The following is a 25,793-nucleotide window of genomic DNA, read 5'->3' on the forward strand; positions in this document are numbered from 1 at the left end:
TTTGGACACGCTTTGAAGTTGAGCACGCTTTGGAACCTTAGGCCACGCTTTTAAAAGCGTGGCCCATGACCATGAAGCCGTGCATTCATGAACTTTGGAACCTTAATGCCATCATGAACCATGCTGTATTAAAGCATTGACATTACTAATAAAATGAATGAATGCATGAAGCATTTAATCATTAATGCCTTATGCATGCATGAATTAATAACTAAAGCATGCATGCATGAATGAAATAAATGAGCTTCACGGTAATTGGCATTACAAATCCAATGAATGCATGCATGAATCATTTAATTATTAATGCCAATGCCAAGTGAATTTATGCAATGATCGGCATTACTAAAGAAGCTAATGAAAGCATGCATTTCATGATTAATGCCGTTAAAGCCAATTGGCCAATGCATTAGCAATTAATTAACAAAGCCAATGAATGCATGCATTATTAAGTTTTCTTTGCCAAAGGCGTTAAAAGCATGCAAAGCCAATCCATGTGTTCATTAAAGCAACGGAACACTACAAGCATTGGAGGAAAGGAGAGCAAGGCGCAACAAGGCATAGCGTTCGAAGATCCAACGGAGCGCTTAAACATCAAGGCATAGCGCTCTAATCAAAGGAGCACTACGTTAACTCTTTCAACTTTTTCCTGGCTCATTTAAAGAAAAGCAAGCGTGACACTTCCAAAATGAAGCAGCCAAGGTTCGAAGAGGGAATCCTGCACACAAAGGAGCGCTAAGCTACACTAAGGAAGGAAACTCCCAAAATGAAATAGCCAAGGCTCGAAGAGGGAGACCAAGGCAAGCAAGGGGCACTACGTTGCATCACCGAACTGAGCGCCATGAGCGCTGAGGAAATTGGCGCAAGGGAAGCATGACAAGGAGCATGTGTAGCGCTCAGTTCACTAACTTAACTGAGCGCTCCACTAGAGCCTCACTAAACACACCCTAACCCACCTGATCCAAATTCATCCAAGGCCAAATCCAAATCAATCCACTCTTCTTCAAGCCCAAAGCAAAAAAACTCATGGACATCACTCAAAGGCACAAGACACAGAGAAGCTAGATTAGAAATTTTATTTTGTAATTTATTTTTAATTTCAATTTTATTTTCATTTTTGAAAAGCCTATAAAAAGGCATATGTTCTATTTTAGAAAGAAGGCTGGCTCTGCTAGAGAGCATTAGGAGTAGGGTAGAATAGAAAGTCCTCTTTGAAACACTTTTAATTTTTCTATATTGTTACATTTTCAAGTATTGAATTCAATGTTGGCTTATGAAAATTTCAATTTCTTTCTCTGCTACAATTTCCTTTTCTGCTATGATTCTCTTCTGCAAGTTCACTTTCTACAATTTTTCATTTAAGCTTACTATGATCTGATTTACTCTTCCTGCAATTAAATCCCTCTGTAATTATTCTAAGCTTTGATCTACTGCTTCCTTACTTTCCAGCACCCAGCCCACTTTACATTTGATGCAATTTACATTTCTTGCTCTTTAAGATTCTGCTCATTTACTTTCTGTAACTTTAAATTCACTGTTATTTACATTCTGTTGCTTCAATTTCACTTCAATTCACCAATGTTAGCTTGACTAAACTAATCACCCACTAAAGTTGCTTGATCCATCAATCCCTATAGGATCGACCTCACTCTAAGTAAGTTTTACTACTTGATGCGACCCGGTACACTTGCCGGTGAGTTTTGGTGTGGAAATCGCATTTCCACCCATCACTCATACTGGTGTCGGTTGACGCTGAGGGCTGTTCTTGTTGAAATAAAATGATGAGATGATTGATTTACCATGATGAATATTAAATGGGATGATTTGAGCTCCCTGGGTAGACGCAGTGAAGTGATTTCACTTGCTCCAGGTGAGGATATGAGGTATTGATAAAGAATTGCTGAGACAGAATAACTGGTGATTGTTTTGTTTATGATTCTGATTCTGATTTGTTAAAGAGTTAAAAATTTGGGAAGCATAAGGAAGATGAATTAGATTTAGCATTCCCTTATCACGATTGCCTATTTATGGAATAGCGAGAATATAGGATGAATATTTGGTGAAGTGAAGTTTAGGATGCTTAGTGAGTTTTTATTATAGTGCATTGTATTTATTTGGCACTTTTACCGTACTAGGAACCTATGGGTCGCGGGTTCTCATTCTGTATATATCTCTTATTTTTCAGATGTAGGTCCAAATGCCCAACAGTGAGCTGTGGTTTATCTGAAAGATGGCGAAGATCGTTGGACTCTATTTTACTTTGTTTAGAATCTCTCCGAACTTATTTTGAAAACCTTTTTGTTACGTGGGTTACCTGAAACCGAAGGTCGATCTCGAATGAGATCTTCTGATGTGATCGGAGCTGTTGCGTCTGATTTACTGGATCTTGAGATGCTTGCCAATCCTCGGTCATCGGAGGGTGGTGGTACCTGCAAGAGACTCCGATGCTTAAGTTAGCACGGGCTTTAGGTAGGTTTTTGTGTAGAATCAAAGTATGATAGAATTAAAAGTCTGAAGGATAAACTTGATGCCCGGGTTACCAAGTTGGAGATTGATGTGGAGAAAGAGAAGGAGCATGCTACTGTGGTGGAGTCAGCTGCTAACTTGGCCGAGGAGACTGCAAAAAAGTATAAGGAGAGCTATACTCGGACCTACGGCGAGTTGCTAGAAACTAAGGAGAGGCTTCAATCTGCCCAAGATGATTATGCGGAGCTTCAGGGACACATGGTGAGTAGTATGACCGATATGTACGAGATCCTGAAGGCTCAGGTCTGAGTTCTTGCTCCCGAGGCCGATCTCTCCTTATTCAGTATGGATAATGTGGTGGAGGATGGCAAGATTGTACCTGCCCCAGATGATGATGATGAGGTTCCTCCCCTTGTGCCACCGGCCAAGGCTTCTGCAGCTTCAACCTCTTCAAATCCTTCTGCCGAGGTGGTCCCCCCTGAGTCCGAGCCGGACGTGGAGATTTTAAACGGGCCAGATGGAGTTGTCAATGCTACCCCGATCTTGACCAAGCCTCCTTCTCCCAAGAATGTTGCTACTGGGGCGGACTTAACCCCTTTGTGATTTTCTCCTTTCAATATCTTTGTAACGGTGTAGTCCGATTTGTGGACTTTTGTTGAACTTTTTTTTTTATGTAAGTTTTTGTAGGTGACTTCTGACATTTGATTGCTTCCTAGCAACTTTGTTTTTTGAAAAACAAACACTTTAAACTCTTGGACTGCCCTTTAGGCAACCTTTGAGTCTTTAATGTTTTAACTTGAAGGATGTGTTTTGCTAATATGTCAGTCAAACCTTTAATGTTTGGAGGTTCACTTTTGCGACCTTTGTGGATTTTATAGAGGTTTGGTACTTCCCAGTCCGACCTCCTTTGAGTGGTAATGTGGGTTTTTTACCCTTGCCTTTTTGGATCATGCCTTGCTTTGAGTTTGTGTTGTCAACCCTCTGCTTTGGTGGAGTTGTCCTTGTGGCTTAGTGTCCGGGCTTTTAGTAACCTGTCCGACAACTTTTTAGTGTTCTTTACATAGAACCTTTTTAGTTTGTTCGTACGAAATTTGTAGCCCTGTTTTGAGATCGTGCTTTCATTGAGCGGATTTGTACCCTTTTAGCTAAGCACTTTTGAGCCTTAAGTTATTTTTCAACCTTTTGGATTTTTACTTGTTCTTTTCTCGAGGTCATATTTGTTTCTTTGAGTCGCGCCTCTTCTTAGCTGACGTCGACCTATATGGCTTTGTTGCTTGAGCTTTTAGTCATAATCCAACAACTTTTTAGGTAGTGTTCCGAGGGGGAACCTTTTCTTTATAGTTTGGATGACTTTTTAGCTCCGTCTTGAGGTCGTGCTTCTAGCTTTAGGTAACATCCTTTTCCATGCTTGAACTTTTATAGCTGAGCATTTCGGGCCTTGGTTTATTAACCTTTCTTTGACCTTTGCAAGATGTTTTTTGTCTCTTTTTAGTGATCCTTTCACTGGTCCGACTTCTCTGTCGGGCCTTCACAAGTTATTTTTAGTAATCCCATTTTAGTTAGACCTCGTCAGGCCACTTTTTCTGGGTTACTTTTATAACTTCTTGCATTATCTTGCTTCTATCGCTTCACCTTGCCGACCTCTTTTAATCGGGCGATGAAATTCGCGTTTTATGAGCTTAGAGTAATGCATCTTGGTAGGAAACTTTTTAGGGAATTGACGACTTTCATTCAAATAATAATGAGATAAAAACATAAATAAGAATGTACATGAGAGTGCTTACCCTTCTAGGTCGGGCAGCTTCTTAGATCTCGGCCTGGCGCCTCATTAAAAAACCTTTTTAGGAAAAAGAGTGTGCCTTGACCTAAGATCTTTACTACTTTCTAACTATAGTACCTTCTCATGTTACAAACATGCCATGACCTTGGTAGCTCTCGCCCTTCGAGGTCGGACACCTTATAGTAGCCTTTTCCTAGTACTTCTGTAACTCGGTATGGTCCCTTCTAGTTAGCTGCTAGCTTCCCCTCTCCTGACCGACTTGCTCCGATATCATTTTGGATTAAGATGAGATCGTTGGTGGTGAAGCTTCGCTGGATTACCTTCCGATTATACCTCAGAGCCATTCGACGCTTTAGGGCTTCCTCTCTGATCCGAACTCTTTCTCGGACTTCTGGAAGTAGGTCGAGCTCTTCCCTTTGCACTTGCGAGTTGGTGTTTTCGTTGTAGAGGACTACTCTAGGGGATCCTTCTTCTACTTCTACAGGAATCATTGCCTCTATTTCATAAGCAAGACAGAATGGTAATTCTCCGATGGTTGAGTGTGGTGTTATCCGGTATGCCCATAGGACTTGCGGGAGTTCTTCAACCCAAGCTCCCTTGGTGTCCTATAGTCTTCATTTTAACCCGGCCAGTATGACTTTGTTAGCGGCTTCCGCCTGTCCATTGGCTTGTGGGTGCTCTACGGAGGTAAACTGGTGCTTGATTTTCAAGTCGGCTACCAGGTTTCTAAAGCTCGTATCGGTGAACTGAGTGCCATTGTCTGTGGTAATGGAGTATGGGACCTCAAATCTTGTGACAATATTTTTGTACAAGAACTTCTGACTTCTTTGGGTGGTGGCATTGGCTAAAGGTTCAGCCTCGATTCACTTCGTGAAATAGTCTATTCCTACAATGAGGAACTTGACTTGCCCTGATCCCTGAGGGAAAGGTCCGAGGAGGTCGAGACCCCACTTTACAAACGACCAGGGTGAAGTAACACAAATGAGCTCTTCGGGTGGTGCGATGTGAAAGTTGGTGTGTTTCTGACATGGGGGACATGTTTTGACGAACTCTGTTGCTTCTTTTTGTAGGGTTGGTTAGTAAAAACCAGCTCGGAGTACCTTTTTGGACAAAGCTCGTGCCCCGAGGTGGTTACCGCACATGCCACTGTGGACTTCCTCAAGAACTTCCCTCGTAGCGGAGGTCGGGACACATTTTAGAAGGGGTATAGAGATTTCTCTCCTATATAAGACGTCGTGAACTATGGTGTAGTACTATGCTTCTCGTACTAGCCTCCTTCTTGTCTGCGGGAAGTGCTTCAGACTTGAGATAGCTGACTGTGGGAGTCATCCACCCTTGGTCCTGGTCTGATATACTTAGGACTTTTATTTCTTTCGAGGTTGACGGATTTTGCAGTGTTTCTTGGATAATGCTTCTATTATTGCCCCCTGGTTTGGTGCTGGCTAGTTTTGAAAGGGCATCAGCTTGGGCATTTTGTTCCCGAGGTATATGTCGGACCTCATATCCCCTAAATTATCTGAGCTGTTCTTTGATTTTGTCTAGGTATTTCTTCATGGTGGGATCCTTAGCCTAGTAGCTCCCTTCTATTTGTGAGGTAACTACCTGTGAATCGCTGAAAATGGTAAGCTTCTAAGCTCCTACCTCCCTAGCTAGCTTCAAATCAGCCAGTAAGGCCTCGTATTCAGCTTGGTTATTTGAAGCGGAGAACTTGAACTTTAATGAGAGCTCGATTTGGGTTCCCTGATCACTCTCTAAAATGACACCTGCGCCACTCCCGGTTTTGTTCAAGGAGCCATCCACGTAAAGGCTCCACTCTGTAGGGGTGCCCGGGGTGTCGGTGTACTCTGCGATGAAGTCGGCCAGGTCTTGAGACTTGCTAGCTGTCCGAGATTCATATTTGAGGTCAAATTCGGATAACTCGACTGCCCATTGTAGGATTCTTCCAGCTAAGTCTATTTTCTGTAAGATACCTTTTATGGGTTGGTTGGTCCGTACTTTGATGGTGTGAGCTTGAAAGTATGGTCGGAGTTATCGGGAAGTAAGTATAAGGGCGTAGGCGAACTTTTCTATCTTTTGATAGTTCAATTCAGCCCCTTGCAAAGCATTGCTGATGATGTAGATAGGTTGTTGTTCGTTTTCGTCTTCTCTCACTAGTGCTGAGGCTATTGCCCGACTTCCTACAACGAGGTATAGGATTAGTTCCTCGCCTTCCCTGGGTCGGGCTAAGATGGGTGGTTGTCCCAGAAATGTCTTGAAGTCTTGAAAAGCTTGTTCACATTCTAGGATCCATTCAAATCTTCTTCCTTTCCTTAGTGTTTCGTAGAAAGGAAGAGATCTCAAGGCTGATCCAGCTAGAAACCTAGACAGAGCCGCTAGTCTTCCATTGAGCTGCTGGACCTCTTTGACATAGGTCGGACTTTTCATGCGAAGTATGGCCTGGTATTTATCTGGGTTTGCTTCAATTCCTCTTTGGGTGAGCATGAAGCCCAAGAATTTTCCAGCTTCTACCGCAAAAGTGCATTTTGTGGGGTTAAGTCTCATCCCATGCTTTCTTATGGTGTCGAACACTTCAGTGAGGTCGGATAGCAACGTTTCCTCCCTTTGTGTCTTTACCAGCATGTCATCTACATAAACCTCCATCAGCTTCCCAATATGATTGGTGAAAACTTTGTTTATCAGTCTCTGGTATGTAGCCCCTGCGTTCTTGAGTCCGAAGGGCATGACTATGTGGCAATAGTTTTCTTTTGGGATTAAGAATGAGGTTTTCTCCTGGTCGGGTTAATACATTGGGATTTGATTGTATCCCGAGTAAGCGTTTATGGAGGAGAGGTATTGATACCCTGATGAAGCGTCGACTAGCGTGTCTATGTTCGGGAGTGGGTAGGGATCTTTTGGGCAGGCCTTGTTGAGGTCGGTGTAATCGGTGCACATCCGCCACTTCCCATTTGACTTCCTGGCCAATACTACATTGGCTAGCCATAATGGGTACTTTACCTCCCTTATGAACCCTACCTCCAACAAGGCTTTTACCTACTCCTCTACGGCTTGCGACCTCTCCGGGCTGAGCTTCCTACGCTTCTGTTGTACTGGCCGAGACCCAAGATATACGACTAACTTATGGCACATTAGTCCGGGATCAATACCGGGCATGTCGGCGGCCTTCCATGCAAAGAGGTCAGAATTATCCCATAGGAGCTTTGTTAGCAGCTCCTTTAGGTCTCTTCGTAGATTCGCCCCTATGTTTATTGTTTTGTCTCGAGTGTCTCTGATTTGAACTTCTTCAGTCTCACCTTTTGGTTGAGGGCAGAGTTCTTCACGAGCTCGGATTCCCCCGAGTTCTATAGTATTGGTTTCGTTTCCTTTGGGGTCACCTTTAAGGTTTAGACTTTCGTTGTAGCAGCGTCGCGCAAGTTTTTGGTCCCCCTTTATGGTAGCGATCCCTTCTGTAGTTGGAAACTTCATGCATAAGTGTGGAGTGGAGATCACTGCGGTGAGCTGATTTAACGTTGTTCGACCTATAAGAGCATTGTATGCGGAGTTCACGTCGACTACGATGTAGTCTATGCTCATCGTTCTAGACCGTATTCCTTTTCCAAATATTGTGTGTAGTGGGATATACCCAAGTGGTTGGATTGGGGCGTCTTCGAGTCTGAACAAGCTATTTGGATAAGCTCTAAGCTCTTTCTCTTGTAGGCCGAGCTTGTCGAAGGCGGATTTGAATAGGATATCTGCAGAGCTTCCTTGGTCTACCAACGTTCGGTGGAGATTGGCGTTGTTGAGTATGATGGTAATGACCACGGGGTCATCCTGCCTTGGGATGATGCCTGCGACGTCTTCTTGAGTGAAGGTAATAGTGGCGAGGTCGGGTGACCTGTCTCCCTCTCCGACATGATACACTTCCTTGAGGTGTCTTTTGCGGGATGATTTAGAGATCTCTTCTCCTACGAATCCTCCGTTTATCATGTGAACATGTCTCTCAGGGGTGTGAGGGGGACGTTCAGCTCGTTCGACCTCTTCATCCCTTCTTCTATTTTTCGGTTCATCCGCTCTATTGGCTAGGAACCGATCTAATCTACCTTCTCGTGCCAACTTTTCTATGACATTCTTTAAGTCGTAGCACTCGTTGGTAGAATGCTCGTAGATTTGGTGGTATTCATAATACTCTGTCTGACTTCCTCCTCTCTTGTGTTTAATCAAGTGAGGTAGTGGGATCTTCTCAGTGTTACATATCTCCCGGTAAACGTCCACAAGAGACACCTGAAGAGGGGTAAAGTTGTGGTACTTTTTGGGTTTCTCAGTGTGTTGGTCTTCCTTCTTCCTGGACTCTTTATCCTTGTCCCAAAGTGGATAGGAGAATCCAGTCTTTGAGGTTTCTCCTAATCAGGAGTTCTCCTCCATATTAATGTATTTTTCCGCCTGTTCTTGAACCTCGTTGAGAGATGCCGAATGCTTTTTGGATATGGAGTGACTAAAGGGTTCTTCTCGTAGTCCATTGATGAGACCCGTGATGGTTGCTTCTGTTGGAAGATTTTGTATGTCCAGACATGCTTTGTTGAATCTCTCCATGTAACTGCCGAGGCATTCCCGTTCTCCTTGCTTAATCCCTAGCAAGCTTGGAGCATGTTTGGCTTTGTTTTTCTAGATGGAGATTCTAGCTAAGAATTTCTTGGCGAGGTCATCGAAGCTTGTTATTGACCTTGGCGGCAAACTGTCAAACCACTTTATTGCCGTCTTGGTCAAAGTGGTCGGGAAAGCTTTACAACGGATTGCATCTGAGGCATCTGTAAGATACATCCGACTTCTGAAATTACTGAGATGATTGCTTGGATCAGATGTACCGTCGTATAGGGTCATGTCGGGGGCTTTGAAGTCCTTTGGAACTTTAGCTTTCATGATCTCCTTTGTGAACGGGTCTTGGTCCTTGTGGGGGCTGTTCATACCCCTGGGTCGAGCTGTAAGACCCGAGATGTTTAACGACAAAGCGACCGACCTCTTCAGGTCATATTATCCGACCTCTTCTCAAAGAGCTCGGCCAAGTTGCCAGGAAAGCTCAATAATGGGCCTAAATAGAGGAACATGACCCAAATCCAAAGGCAGCCCAGGCCTACAGAAAGAAGGGCGGTTCCCTTGAAGATAAGCTGACCTCACCCAAAGATAAGATAACATAAGATAAGATAACTAACTTATCTTATCTAAAAAGGTCACTCCACACCATTATAAATACACTGGAGCACCCAGGTATAACTCATACTCTGATTCTACTAAAATCCTGCTTAATACCCTTGCTAACTTAAGCATCGGAGTCCCTTGTAGGTACCACCACCCTCCAGTGACAAAGGATCAGCAGCACTACCAGTCTAACAAGTTGGACGCGACTGCTCCGACCACCACCCACACGCCAGACGCGTCATCACCGATCAGTACAGAAGATCTCGTCCGAGATTGACCTACAGTTTCAGGTAACCCTCGGAACATTGGCGCCATTGCCGGGGAACCTGGAAGTCATCTGATGAGACGTAGAAACTGGTGAATTAAAAATTTAAAATTGTTACGTTGTAAGTATAGTTCTTAACTCACCAAAAATCTGCCTATCAATTTAAAAGTATGTCACAGAGAATTTAAATTAAAAATTACTGAGAGTTTTAAGTCCCAGGTCGTCTCCCAACGAGTTGCAGAAAAGTGTGCTATCTTATTAATCAGATGTTCCAAGAAGTTGAGCTAAGTAAATTGGAATGTAAATTGAGGAAATTTAAATAAAATGAATAAAAGTCTTGACTGGGAATTGATTGGTTGGAATTTCTACTATTGATGGAGTGATTGTAAGATTAATTTATAATTAATGGTTGTTTTGTTTGGTTATCCTTTACTAGGTAAGGGAAAGTCAAACAAGTTGGAATGCCAGATCTGTTCACAAGTTGCAACCCACTTAGTTCAAAGGGATTGGCGTTGGTGACAGGATAACAATCTAACATTTAACCCAATTACAAATTTTTCCTTCAATCCTTCCAACTCAAGAGTTCCTTTTAATCAACTCCCCATCAAGTAAAGAAACTACTCACACATTGTAAATAATAAATTCATAGCATATGAAAGGGAATTAAAAGAAGACATGATTATTGGAATTGAAATTGAATTAAAAAGAAATAATCCTTGCATTAATTAATCATAAAAGTATTCAAATAGCAAAATTGAACAAAACAAAGAACATGGAAGAATAGAACCAAGTTGAGAAAACGAACTAGAATGACGAAGTCTTGATGAGGAAATAACTCTTCTCAATGTTCCAATGCTAAGACCAATTGAAAATTAAAATTCTAAAACCTAGAGAGAAAAACCTAAGAGAGTAAAAACTAGATCTATCACTGTCTCTGAATGAATGTGTTATTTGTTTCTGCATGTTCTCTGACTCTAGTCTGCTGTTCCGGGCTGAAAACTGGGTCGAAATAGGGTCTAAAATCGCCCCCAACGAATTCTACAGATTATGCAGATCGCACATGTCACGTGATCGCGTCATCCATGCGGACGCATCATTCGCGCTTTTCCTCGCCACGCGTTCGCGTCATTCACGCTACCGCTTCGCCAGAGCTTTTCCAATCTGCGCGGCCGCGTGAGCCATGCAGCCGCGTCACTGCGATTTGCTCTCCTTCGCGCGGTCGCGTGAGCCATGCGACCGCGTCACTTCTCGCTGGTTATCTCCTCAAATTCTTGTGTTCCTTCCATTTTTGCTAGCTTCCTTTCCAATCTCTAACTCATTTATGCCCTGTAAAGTCTGAAACACTCAACACATAGATCACGGCATCGAATGGAATAAAGGAGAATTAAAAATAAATAATTAAAGTCTCTAGGAAGCAGTTTTCAAACATATAATAAATTCAGGAAGGAAATTTAAATGCATGCTAATTTAATGAATAAGTGGGTAAGGATCATGATAAAACCACACAATTAAACACAATATAAATCATAAAATAGTGGTTTATCAACCTCCCCACACTTAAACATTAGCATGTCCTCATGGTTAATTGAAGGAGATAAGGAAATGAGTATGAACATGTAGAAACTCATGAAATGCAATGCAAACCTATATATATATATATATAAATAAATGCAACTATATGATTCTTGTCCACTTGATCAAAAGTAAATAAGCTCTTCAAAACAATTACAAATCAAATTCCACTAATTTTATCATTACACAATAAAACAGATAAAAGTGCAAGAAGATAGCTCATGAAAGCAGGGAACTTGAAAATTCAAGTATTGAACCCTCACTGATAATGTATGTACGCTCTAATCTCTAGTGTATAGGGTGGTCACTCTATCCTTCTCTAATCATGCTTTCTAACTTTTGTTTTTCTCCTAACCAATCAACAATAGTTAATAGACCAATGCAAACATCATGAGGTCTTTTCAAGGTTGTAATGGGGCTAAGGCATAGGTAGGGGTGTATATTTGGTCAAGTGAGCTGATAAATTGAATCTTTAATTAACCCAAGCTCCAACCTAACTTGTATACACTTGATGTAGTCTTTAAAGTTCATACCTAGCTACCCAGAGTTCCCTTTTTCAATCCATACTCATGTATCAACTTCGTATTTTGATTCTATCATATGTGCACTAATTTTTGAATTCTGAATTTAACATTGGGGTAATTTTGTCCCCTTATTTATTGGTTTTTCATTTCATTCATTTTTTTAAAAAGAAATAAAGCTTATCAATGCACATAGATTTTTCATTCTTATATTCTCACACGAGTAGGTATCCAAATTCCCCTTAAATTTTTATGACACATTCCCTTAACAACTTTTGTTCCCACAATTTCCCATACTTAACTAGCACACACAATTCTGTCTTAAGCTAACCAAAGATTCAAATTGGGATATACAATTATTTTTCGGCTTAAGGTTAGTAATGTGGTAAAATATCGAACAAATGGAAATTAAAGGCTCAAAGTGGTTAACAAAGGTAATTGAAAAGGGTAGGCTTAATTTGGATGAGTAAGTTTAAACAAATAATGGCCTCAATCATGTGCAAGCATGCAAATATAATAACTATTGGACATATAAGATAAAACAAAATATAGATTACAATCATAGAGAAGTAAACACACAGAAATGAAATAATTATGGTTAAATAATGTAACCATTCATAAAGGCTCAAATCTTTCACAGGTTGTGTGTTCTTTAACTCAAATATCATGTTCCAAATACAACTCAAGCAAATTTATCATAAAAATTTTGAAAAATTAGTGAAATTTTGTTCCAAAGATAGATTTTTAAAAGAAACTTATTGTCTTTTCAATCAAGTAGAACATGCATGCAACTATCCTAACCTATGCAATTTATTCTATTCTATAAAGGAAAGAAAATCTAACTAAAATATCCTAATTATTGGTGCTAGAGAAGAGAAATTAACTCCAGAAGTCAGGTACTGACCGACCTCCCCACACTTAAGGCTTTGCACCGTCCTCGGTGCCATCTGTCAGGAACAGGGGTGGGCTGGTAGCAGTATCTCCACCATCAGGACCGTCATGGCTCCCTGTGCTAGTAAAGGAAGTGGAGTCCGGGGTGTCTGAGTCTCTGAAGCGTCCCTTGAGTAGCTCCTTGAGGTGTTTGAATTGGCACTCGTTACGGCGCTCTCTCATCTTTGCTTTCTGTTCTTGCCGATCCAACCATTCGATTATCTGTTGGAGCAATTTCTCAGTTGTAGATGCTTGTGGTGTTGAAGAAGGATTATCTTCAACTGGAGCAGTAGGAAGGCTTGTAGTGGCTGCTGAGAGTCTGAGGTATTTCCCATTAGGGACATACTGATCATCCCGTGGAAGCACGACTTTGGTGTCCCCAGCTCTGTAGGAGACTCCGGCTGCGGAGACAAGATCTGAGACCAAGGCGGGGAAAAGTAAGTTGCCCGCAATTTGTACGTGTTCCATAGCATTCCGGATATGTCTTGAGAGATTCAGAGGTTGGTCCGTAAGGATGCACCATAGTAGAACAGCCATGTCCGCAGTGAAGGAGGACTCATGAGTGCTCGAAAAGACGTAATGGGACATGAGCTGCGCCCATACGCGAGCCTCCAAGGTAAGTGCTGAAGCCAAGATTCCCTTAGGGCGGGTACGGTGGTATCCGTAGATCCAACGGCTGCCAGGTAATGCGATGACTCTGAGAACGGAGTCCCAGTCGAATTGGTATCTCTGGCGCTGAAGGGTGGCTTCTTGAAAAGCGTCCATTCCTGCTGGAATAGGGGGAAGATTCAGAGCTTGCTGAATGGCCTCTTCTGTGATGGGGACTTGCTTCTGCCGGACATAAACAGACTGCAGGGTTGGCATGTAGAAGTTAGAGTAGAACTCAACTACCCAATAAAGATTGACCTGCCTTGGCTGTCTCCGTAGGAAACCCCATTGTCTTCGCTCAATTTTCGGCTCAACAAAGGTGGCAATATTGGACGGGATGACAAGAAAGTATTCATTGTTATAGTTTCTTTCTGCCAGGATAGGGAACATCTGCTCACAGTAGCGATTGGAAAATCGCGCAGTGTCCTTTGCTGGAAAGGCTTTCTCCTTTTCGTCAACCTTTATTATCCTCTTAACTCTTTTTGTTGAGGGCTTGACTGCGGTTGAAGAAGGCTCTGCCACTAATGCTCTTTTAGTTCCTCTTCTTGCTGGTGGTTTGGAAGTTGCTTTCTCCTTTCCTTTCTTGGTGGCCATCCTGAAAGAAGGAAAGAGAAAGAAAATTAAATTTAAAGAGATATACAGCAAGGAAGGAAACGGAAAAGAGGGTGAATGATGCACAGCAAAATGTAGATGACATTAACACATGCTCTCGAGTACATATGAAAAGCCATCAATGGAAAATAGCTAGTGCAGATAAAAACAAGTGAATGCAAGGTGTTTATTGGCATGCTGGCAAAGGGCATGAGTAGCATAGACCAAGCATTTCTTCGTAACAAACCATCACGTTTGTATTGACAATTAAATTCAATTAATAAAATAATAAGGAGAATTTGTGAAAAGCAAGCATTGAATAGTAGAGTAAAGTAATGTAGAAAAGTGCATAGGGCTATATAGGCTTTTTCACAAACACATGGCATGCATGGTAAGTAAGATATAAAAAGTATGAAATTGAACATGCAAGCAATCCCTTAAAAATAATAATAATTGTCAAATAAATTGTAGCAAGTCATAAGCATATAATGAGGGATAATGACTCAAAAAAAATTTCTAGCACCATGTAAAAAGGGAAAGAAGAAGATAAAAAATAAAAAAAAATGAAGAAAAAAAAAAGAAAAGAAAAAGAAAATAAAAATGTATATAATATAATAAGAATGATGAAAAAGAGGAGAAGGAAGAAGAAAGTAAAACCTTGTTAATGGTGGTGAGAGGAATAGAGAGTGAAATGTGAGATAGAAGGGGGAAGGGGGAAGGAAGAAATAAGGAGGGAAAAGAAAAATTAGGATTTGGGGAGAGGAAGATAAGATATGTGGCAATTTTAGGGTGAGCTGTGCGGCGCATGCGACGCGGCCGCGTGGGGCACGCATTCGCGTGGGCGCGCGTCAGGTAAGGGGAGGCGATCGCGTCGGTCACGCGGTCGCGTGACCCATATTACGCTGCTGGCACGAGTGCAGCCTCGCTCCAGCACAACTCTCTGTTCAATTTATTGTAATTGCCAAAATTGGGTGACGCGATCGCGTGGGTCACGCGACCGCGTGAGGGTGCGTCAGAAAATAGATGACGCGGCCACGTCGGCGATGCGGCCGCGTGACAAGGATTGTGCCTCCAGCACCAATCCAGCATCACGCTCGCACAAAATGATGATGTGCACCCTTTTACGTCGAAAACTCAGGGCACGCGGCCGCATGGGGCACGCGGTCGCGTGGGAGGCCATGATTCCCATGCGACGCGAACGCGTCAGGGACGCGGCCGCATGGGTCGATTTGTGCCATTGGCACGCCTCCAGCCACGTTCCAGCCGGACTCTCTGTTCATTTATTTTTTTTCTCCACCCCCTCTGCGACGCGGACGCGTCACTGATGCGATCGCGTCGTGTGGCGAAATTTTTTTTTTGAAAGAAATATAAAGATATGTAAATGAAAGAGCACGAAAGCACTAATAAAGAGAAGAGTTATGAAAGAAGAAAAACTAAAAGTGAAGAAAAGAACGATCATACCGCGGTGGGTTGTCTCCCACCAAGCACTTTGCTTTAACGTCCGTAAGTTGGACGCTCTACCAGCTCAATCTGCTGCTATGTGGGGATCTTCCAGGCGGAAGATCTCAAGCTCCTTATTTTTCTGCACCTTCTCACCATGGTACAGCTTCAAGCGTTGTCCATTAACCTTAATAAGTTCAGAGCTTGAAGGATGGCTTAGGTGATAAACTCCGTACGGTTCAGCCTTCTCTACTCTGTATGGACCTTTCCATTTTGATCTCAACTTACCGGGCATGAGCCTTAGTCGAGATTTGTAAAGGAGGACAAAATCTCCAGGTTGGAACTCTCTCTTCTTGATGTTTTGATCATGCACAGCTTTCATCTTTTCCATGTAAATTCTGGAGTTCTCATAGGCTTCTAGGCGAAGGTTCTCCAGTTCTTGCAGTTGCAATTTCCTTTCAGCTCCAGCGTTCTCAATTCCCATGTTGCACTCCTTAACTGCCCAGAAGGCTCTGTGTTCTATTTCAACTGGGAGATGACAAGCTTTTCCATAAACTAAGCGGAAGGGGCTCATCCCGATGGGTGTCTTGTATGCTATTCTGTATGCCCATAGTGCATCTTGTAGCCTGGTGCTTCAGTCTTTTCTATGAGGCTTTACTATCTTTTGCAAGATACGCTTAATTTCTCTGTTTGACACCTCGGCTTGCCCATTAGTTTGGGGATGGTAAGTGGTTGCAACTTTATGGATTATCCCATGCTTCTTCATCAATCCTGTTAGTCTTCTGTTACAAAAATGGGTGCCTTGATCGCTCACGATCGCTCGTGGTGATCCAAAGCGACATATGATATGGTTTCTCACAAAGGAAACAACAGTGTTAGCATCATCAGTGCAGGTAGGAATTGCTTCCACCCATTTGGAAATATAATCCACAGCTAACAATATATAAAAATATCCATTAGAATTTGGAAATGGACCCATGAAGTCAATGCCCCAAACATCAAAAATTTCGCAGAAGAGCATATATTGTTGAGGCATCTCATCCCTCCTGGATATATTACCAAATTTCTGACATGGGGGGCAAGATTTACAAAACTCAGCAGCGTCTCTAAAAAGAGTAGGCCACCAGAATCCGCAGTCTAAGATCTTTCTAGCTGTTCTTTGAGGGCCAAAATGTCCTCCACTCTCAGATGAGTGACAGGCCTCTAAAATGGACTGGAATTCTAATTGAGGCACACAACGTCTAATTATCTGGTCAGCGCCACATCTCCATAAATATGGGTCATCCCATATATAATATTTAGACTCGCTTTTCAGCTTGTCTCTTTGATGTTTAGAAAAATGTGGAGGAAATGTGCGGCTAACTAAATAATTAGCGACAGGTGCATACCAAGGGACTACCTCAGATACTGCTTGCAGGTTATCAAAAGGAAAATTATCATCTATAGGAGTAGAATCATCCTTAATATGTTCAAGGCGACTCAAGTGGTCTGCTACCAAATTCTGATTACCACTCCTATCCTTTATTTCTAAATCAAATTCTTGTAACAGTAGTATCCAACGTATAAGTCTTGGTTTAGATTCCTTTTTAGCTAATAGATACTTTAGAGCTGCATGGTCCGAATACACTACTACTCTAGTACTAAGTAAATAAGCTCAGAATTTATCCAGAGCAAAAATAATAGCAAGAAGCTTTTTCTCAGTAGTAGTATAATTGGACTGGGCAATGTCTAAAGTCTTAGACGCATAGGCAATAACAAAAGGGTCCTTACCTTCGTGCTGAGCCAGCGCTGCTCCTACTGCATGGTTGGAAGCATCGCACATGATTTCAAACAGCTGACTCCAGTCTGGTCCTCTCACAATTGGGGCTTGAGTTAGAGCAGTCTTCAGCTTATCAAACGCTTGTTTGCAATCCTCACTGAACTCGAACTCAATATCCTTCTGTAGTAATCTGGATAAGGGAAGTGCCACCTTACTAAAGTCCTTAATAAATCTCCTGTAGAAACTTGCATGGCCAAGGAACAAACGGACTTCCCTCACAGAAGAGGGGTAAGGCAAACTAGAAATAACATTTACCTTTGTTGGGTCTGCAGAAATGCCATTATTAGATACCACATGTCCTAATACAATCCCTTGTTTTACCATAAAGTGGCATTTTTCGAAATTCAATACAAGGTTTGTATTAACACATCTATCTAATACTCTAGATAATCCATCTAAGCAAAGGCTAAAAGAATCACCATAAACGCTAAAATCGCCCATAAAAACTTCCATACAGTCCTCAATAAGATCAGAGAAAAGACTCATCATGCACCTTTGGAAGGTAGCTGGTGCATTGCACAAGCCAAAGGGCATTCTCTTATAAGCATAAGTCCCAAAAGGACATGTAAACGTAGTCTTTTCCTGATCCTCAGGAGCTATATGAATCTGAAAATAACCTGTGTAACCATCTAAAAAGCAATAATGTGATTTACCTGACACGCGATCCAGCATTTGATCAATGAATGGAAGTGGGTAGTGATCCTTACGGGTAGCTTGGTTGAGATGCCTGTAATCAATGCAGACTCTCCAAGCATTCTGAACTCTAGTTGCTATGAGCTCTCCATGCTCACTCTTCGCTGTAGTGACTCCAGATTTCTTGGGCACCACTTGTACTGGGCTTACCCATTCACTGTCTGAAATGGGATATATGATACCTGCTTCCAATAGTCTGGTCACTTCCTTTTAGACAACTTCCAAGATGGTGGGATTCAATCTTCTTTGGGGTTGACGGACAGGTCTTGCTCCCTCTTCTAGAAATATTCTGTGCTCACATACTTGAGGTTTGATTCCCACTATGTCTGCCAAACTCCACCCAATTGCCTTCTTATGCTTCCTCAGTACATCAAGTAACTACTCTTCTTGTTGAGAAGTCAGTTCCCTTGCGATAATGACCGGAAGCTTCTGCTCATCCTCAAGATAAGCGTATTTGAGATGTGGAGGGAGAGGTTTCAATTCTAACTTTTGATCATGGGCGGGCTCTGGATTATCTGGGGCTTGTGAATATGGCGAAGTGCTCCCATTGTCAGTTAAGAGGCTCCCCACACTTGGACCTTGTCCAGTGTGCCTCTCTTCAAACTCTTCCTTTTGAACTTCAGCCACACTTTCATCTGTGACATCACACTGGAAGATAGAACGATCTTCTGGGGGGTTGTCAATGACTCCATTCAGATTGAAGATTACTATGCGGCCATCTATTTCAAAGGAGTATGTTCCTGAAGAAGCATCCAATTTGAATTTTGATGTCTTCAGGAATGGTCTTCCAAGTAGGATTGATGATGGCTTATCTGATTCATTGTGGGGCATCTCCAAGATATAAAAATCAGTGGGAAATGTGAGCCCTTTTATGTTCACCAAAATATCTTCAGCAACTCCAGCCACTGTAATAATGCTTTTATCTGCTAACACAAAACGAGCTGTCGACCTTTTTAAGGGAGGGAGCCTCAAAACATCATATATAGACAAAGGCATTATACTGACACATGCCCCTAAATCACACATGCAATCATAAATTACTACACCACCAATAGTACAACTAACTATGCAAGGACCTGGATCACTACATTTTTCAGGTAATCCTCCCATTAAAGCAGATATAGAACTACCTAAAGGAATAGTTTCTAATTCATTAATTTTGTCTTTATGGATACATAAGTCTTTTAGAAACTTTGCATATTTAGGTACCTGCTAAATAACATCAAAAAGGGGAACAGTTACCTCAACCTTTTTGAATATCTCTACCATTTTAGGATCGGGTTCCAGCTGCTTCCTGGGCTTTCTTGCAAGTTGTGGAAATGGAATGGGAGTGGTGTTTTCTGTGGTGCATGCGCTTTTTGGTGCTTCCTCCTGTGGTTGAGCTATTTCTTCTTCAGCTATGTCCTGTATATCCTCTTCCTCTTCAACATCTTCGATTTCTACCACCTCTTCAGCTGAGGCGTATTCTGGTGAGCTTGGTTCCTTCTGATTCCTCTCCTGCAGTGTGGTTTCGGACCTCAGGGTGATAGCATTAATGCCTCCCTTTGGATTGGGTAATGGCTGAGAGGGGATTCCAGTGGTGCTTGAAGGTTGGTTACTGGAATTTTGTGCTGATCCAAGCTGTGTCATAAAAGCTTGCAGAGTAGAGGTGAGACCATTCAGACCAGCGTTAATACTATTCATGATGTTGTTTTCCATGGTCTGTTGTTTTTTCTCAAGAGATTGTAGTAGATTTTCATTTGAAGATAACGAAGAATGAGTAAATTGAGAGGTATGCTGTTGATTGTTCTGTGGTCCTTGGTTCTGCCTCAGGTGAGGTGCTCTGTAAGGTTGATTTTGCTGCCTGTTATTGTTATTGTTCCACCTCTGATTTCCCTGATTATCTCTGCCTCCTCTGTTATTGTTGTCCCTCTAATTCTGGTTTGAATTGTCCTGCCATCCATGGTTATTATTTCCACTTTGATTGTACCCTTGGTTAGGGCGGTCATAGAAGTTGTGAGTGAATGCCACCATGTTGTCTTCTTGTTAGAGCTGCGGGCATTCATCGGTGTAATGGCTATAATCAGCACAGATTCCGCAAATTCTTTATGGGACTAGTTGTTGGTTTTGTTGTGGTGGAGGAGGTTGAGCTTGCTGAGCTTGTTGATTCAACTGCATTTGTTTCAGCAAGTTGGTCATTTCATAGATGCCTTGAGTTAGAGCAGCAGTCTCTCTGCTAGAAGATACTTCTGCAATAGCTTTTGAACGGCCTTGCTTTTGTCTATGGTTCCTAGTGGATTCAGCTAAATCACTGATCAATTGCCAAGCTTCATCAGTGGTCTTGTACTTCTTCATAGACCCATTGCTGGCACTTTTCAGTATGGTCTTATCTTGGGGCCTCATACCCTGTGTAATATAGCTGAGTAGCATGATCTTGTCAATTATGTGGTGGGGACATACTTCCAAAAGATTATTGAAGCGCTCCCAGTATTCAAAGAGAGTCTCATTGTCATCCTGAACAATTGTGGAGATATCCTTCCTTAGCTTATCAGTAACTTCAAATGGAAAGAATTTCTCCAAAAACTCCTTTCTGAGTGTATCCGAGTTGGATACATTTGCTAGAGGTTGGGTGTAGTACCACTCTCTTGCTTTTTCCTCAAGAGAAAACGGAAAAGCTTTCAGCAGAATTGAAGTTTCATCAGTGCCATCACGCCTGACAGTAGAACAGGCTGCCTGGAAACTTGGGCATCAAATTTAGCAGTGCGGGCTTTATTTCAAAATCTGTAGCTACCACCGGATGATGCGCTTGAAACGGTTGCATTATAAAATCAGGGGCTCCTTCTTCCTGGATGGTAACTCTCCTAGCTGCCATGTTTTCTGCACGTAAAACAACCGAATCAGTAGAATGGGGGCTGGTTTCTTCCTCAGACTCACTTTCAAATCCGCCCTCAGAGCGGGCTAACCGACGCTGTTCTCGCCTTATTCGTGAAATTGTCCTTTCAATTTCAGGATCGAATATTAGCAAGCGCGGATCAGGAAGTGAACGGGTCATTTGACGGAAGAAACATGCAGCTCATAGTAGCAAAATAAAATAAAATGCAAATAAATAAATTCTAATTAATAAAATTAGCACTCTATTGCAACTCCCCGGCAACGGCGCCAAAAATTGATGAGACGCAGAAACTGGTGAATTAAAAATTATTAAAATGGTTACGTTGCAAGTATAGTTCTTAACTCACCGAAAATCTGCCTATCAATTTAAAAGTATGTCACAGAGAATTTAAATTAAAAATTACTGGGAGTTTTAAGTCCCAGGTCGTCTCCCAACGAGTTGCAGAAAAGTGTGCTATCTTATTAATCAGATGTTCCAAGAAGTTGAGCTAAGTAAATTGGAATGTAAATTGAGGAAATTTAAATAATATGAATAAAAGTCTTGACTGGGAGTTGATTGGTTGGAATTTCTACTATTGATGGAGTGATTGTAAGATTAATTTATAATTAATGGTTGTTCTATTTGGTTATCCTTTACTAGGTAAGGGAAAGTCAAACAAGTTGGAATGCCAGATCTGTTCACAAGTTGCAACCCACTTAGTTCAAAGGGATTGGCGTTGGTGACAGGATAACAATCTAACATTTAACCCAATTACAAATTTTTCCTTCAATCCTTCCAACTCAAGAGTTCCTTTTAATCAACTCCCCATCAAGTAAAGAAACTACTCACACATTGTAAATAATAAATTCATAGCATATGAAAGGGAATTAAAAGAAGACATGATTATTGGAATTGAAATTGAATTAAAAAGAAATAATCCTTGCATTAATTAAATATTAAAGGATTCAAATAGCAAAATTGAACAAAACAAAGAACATGGAAGAATAGAACCAAGTTGAGAAAATGAACTAGAATGACGAAGTCTTGATGAGGAAATAACTCTTCTCAATGTTCCAATGCTAAGACCAATTGAAAATTAAAATTCTAAAACCTAGAGAGAAAAACCTAAGAGAGTAAAAACTAGATCTATCACTGTCTCTGAATGAATGTGTTATTTGTTTCTGCATATTCTCTGACTCTAGTCTGCTGTTCCGGGCCGAAAACTGGGTCGAAATAGGGTCCAAAATCGCCCCCAATGAATTCTGCATATTATGCAGATCGCACATGTCACGCAATCGCGTCATCCATGCGGACGCGTCATTCGCGCTTTTGCTCGCCACGCGTTCGCGTCATCCACGCTATCGCTTTGCCAGAGCTTTTCCAATCCGCGCTGCCGCGTGAGCCATGCGGCTGCGTCACTGCAATTTGCTCTCCTTCGCGCGGTCGCGTGAGCCATGCGACCGCGTCACTTCTCGCTGGTTATCTCCTCAAATTCTTGTGTTCTTTCAATTTTTGCTAGCTTCCTTTCCAATCTCTAACTCATTTATGCACTGTAAAGTCTGAAACACTCAACACACAGATCACGGCATCGAATGGAATAAAGGAGAATTAAAAATAAATAATTAAAGTCTCTAGGAAGCAGTTTTCAAACATGTAATAAATTCAGGAAGGAAATCTAAATGCATGCTAATTTAATGAATAAGTGGGTAAGGATCATGATAAAACCACACAATTAAATACAATATAAATCATAAAATAGTGGTTTATCATCATCCCACCACCATGGCAGACGACCATGACGACAACCACGACTCAGATCTAGAGGATAGAACGCCAGACAAAAATACGGACACTACACCAAAAGATATCCCGCAACCTGATGGAGACAAAAACTCACCAAACCCAGGAGCTCTTGAGGCACTTCAAGATCGTTTAAAGCAACTTGAGAAAGAAGCCCAACATCAGCGAAAAGCTGGGAAAGACCTACAAAGGGAGATAAGGCGACGCCGAAAATTGGAGGACAAACTTCTAAAACTCGAAGCCGATCTCAAAGCCAAAGCTACTCGATCCGTTCATGAGGAAAGCTCTCGCAAGGATCAGGATCCATTTACTAGGGAGATCATGAAAACCAAAATCCCCAAGGACTTTAAAGTCCCGGATATGACTTTATACGATGGCACGGCAGATCCCAGCCATCATCTCAGTAACTTCAGGAGTCGAATGTACCTCACCGACGCCTCGAACGCAGTCCGCTGCAAAGCCTTCCCGACTACCTTAACTAAAACGGCGATTAAGTGGTTCGACAATCTACCCCCCTAGTCCATCTCAAGCTTCGATGACTTGGCCAAAAAGTTTCTAGCCAGATTCTCTATCTAGAAAGACAAAACCAAGCACGCCCCAAGTCTATTAGGAATCAAACAAGGAGATCGGGAAAGTCTCCACAGCTACATGGAAAGATTCAACAAGGCATGTCTAGATATACAAAGTTTGCCCACAGAAGCAGCCATCATGGGCCTCATCAATGGCTTACAAGAAGGGCCTTTTAGCCACTCCATATCGAAAAAGCATCCCACATCTCTGAATGAGTTTCAAGAACGAGTAGAGAAGTATATCAACATGGAGGAAAACTCTCAACTAAGAGAGACCTCAAAATCCGGACTCTCCTACTCTTCCCGAGATAAGGACAAAGAATCCAAAAAAAAAGATTAGGTCGGGGAAAAGATAAAAAAATACCACAATTATACCCCTCTTCGGGTATCCCTTGTGGATGTCTACAGAGAAGTATGCCATACTGAAAAGATATCTCCAGCTCGACCACTCAAAAGCAAAAAAAGAGGAGGGAACTGGGCTGAATATTGTGAATATCATCGAATCTATGGAAATTCCACCAACGAATGTTTCGACCTAAACAATATCATAGAAAAACTCGTAAGAGAGGGAAAGTTAGATCAGTATTTGGCGAGCCGAGCAGACGATCCCAGAAAAAGAAGAAGAGACGAAGATATCAGATGAGCTGAACGACCACCTCGTACACCCGAAAGACACGTCCACATGATACACGGAGGATTTGCGGGAGGAGGGATCTCCAAATCATCTCACAAAAGACATCTTAAAGAAGTATATCATGTCGAGGGAAGGGAGGAAATGCCCGACTTCCCCACAATTACTTTAACTAAAGAGGATGCATCCGGCATCATCTCAGGACATGACGATCCTATGGTCATCACTATCATATTGGCAAATACAAATCTCCACCGCACACTGATAGACCAAGGAAGTTCCGCCGACATCTTGTTCAAAACTGCCTTCGACAAGCTTGGCCTGGAAGAAAAAGAACTCAGAGCATATTCGAATAGCCTGTTCAGACTGGGAGACACCCCAATGCAACCACTTGGATACATCTCACTACACACGACCTTCGGAAAAGGAAACCAGTCAAGAACACTCAAGATAGACTACATCATAGTCGATGTGAGTTCAGCCTACAATGCCTTAATAGGTCGGACAACATTAAATCAGCTCGGCGTAGTAGTCTCGACTCCACATCTATGCATGATGTTTCCAACAACAGAAGGGATAGCTACAATAAAAGCAGATCAGAAGACGGCACGCTGCTGCTACAATGAAAGTCTAAACTTCAGAGGCAGAGGAGAAGAATTCCACACAACCCGAAGGTGAAGTAGAGAAAGTCCATATCTGAGACATCCCAGACAAGACAACTAATATCGGTACAATCCTAAGAGGAGATATAAAAGATTCACTCGTACAGTTCTTACGAAATAACGTCGACCTCTCCGCATGGAAGGCTGCAGACATGCCAGGCATAGACCTCAAATTAATGTGCCACAAGCTAGCAGTCTATCCAGGATCTCAGCCAGTACAACAGAGACGTAGAAAGCTTGGGCTAGAACGATCCTAAGCTGTGGAAGAGCAGGTACAAGCTCTACTGGAGGCAGGATTCATAAGAGAAGTCAAGTACCCACTATGGCTAGCCAACGTCGTCTTGGTGAAAAAAGCAAATGGGAAGTGGCGGATGTGCACCGATTACACTGATCTTAACAAAGCCTGCCCAAAAGATCCTTATCCACTTCCAAGCATCGACGCTCTGGTAGATGCCTCCTCCGGATATAAATACCTCTCGTTTATGGACGCATATTCGGGATACAATAAAATCCCGATGTATCTACCCGACCAAGAAAAAACTTCATTCTTAACCCCAAAAGCAAACTATTGCTACATCGTCATGCCCTTTGGTCTTAAAAATGCGGGAGCTACTTATCAGAGATTAATGAATAGGGTCTTTACAGATCACATCGGAAAAATTATGGAAGTCTATGTGGACGACATGTTAATAAAGACACAAAGTGAAGAGACACAATTATCCGACCTGACCGAAGTATTCGACACTATAGGAAGGCATGGCATGCGACTCAATCCTGCAAAATGCACCTTCGCAGTAGAAGTTGGCAAATTCTTGGGTTTTATGCTCACACAAAGAGGAATCGAGGCAAATCCGGATAAATGCCGGGCCATACTCGACATGAAGAGCCTGAGTTGTGTCAAAGAGGTACAACAACTCAACGGAAGGTTGGCAGCCTTGTCTAGATTTCTAACCGGATCGGCAATAAGATCTCTCCCCTTCTACGCCATTCTAAGTAAAGGAAAGAAGTTTGAATGGACTACGGAGTGCGAGCAAGCCTTCCAAGATTTCAAAATATTCTTGGGACAACCACCTATCCTAACTCGGCCATGGGAGGGAGAACCCCTCATATTGTACCTCGCGGTAGAAAGTCGGGCAGTAGCCTCAGCACTAGTTCGAGAAGACGACAGTGGGCAACAACCTGTATACTTCATCAGTAAAGCATTACAAGGATCCGAGCTGAACTACCAAAAAATAGAAAAAATTGCCTATGCTCTCATACTAACATCTCGTCGACTTCGTCTATACTTCCAAGCTCACACCATTAGGGTTCGGACCAACCAACCCATAAAAGGGATTTTGCAGAAAACAGACCTAACAGGCAGAATCTTGCAATGGGCAGTCGAGCTGT

Source organism: Arachis ipaensis, chromosome B9, assembly GCF_059453495.1.
Source record: "Arachis ipaensis isolate K30076 ecotype BB chromosome B9, ASM5945349v1, whole genome shotgun sequence".
NCBI lineage: Eukaryota > Viridiplantae > Streptophyta > Magnoliopsida > Fabales > Fabaceae > Arachis > Arachis ipaensis.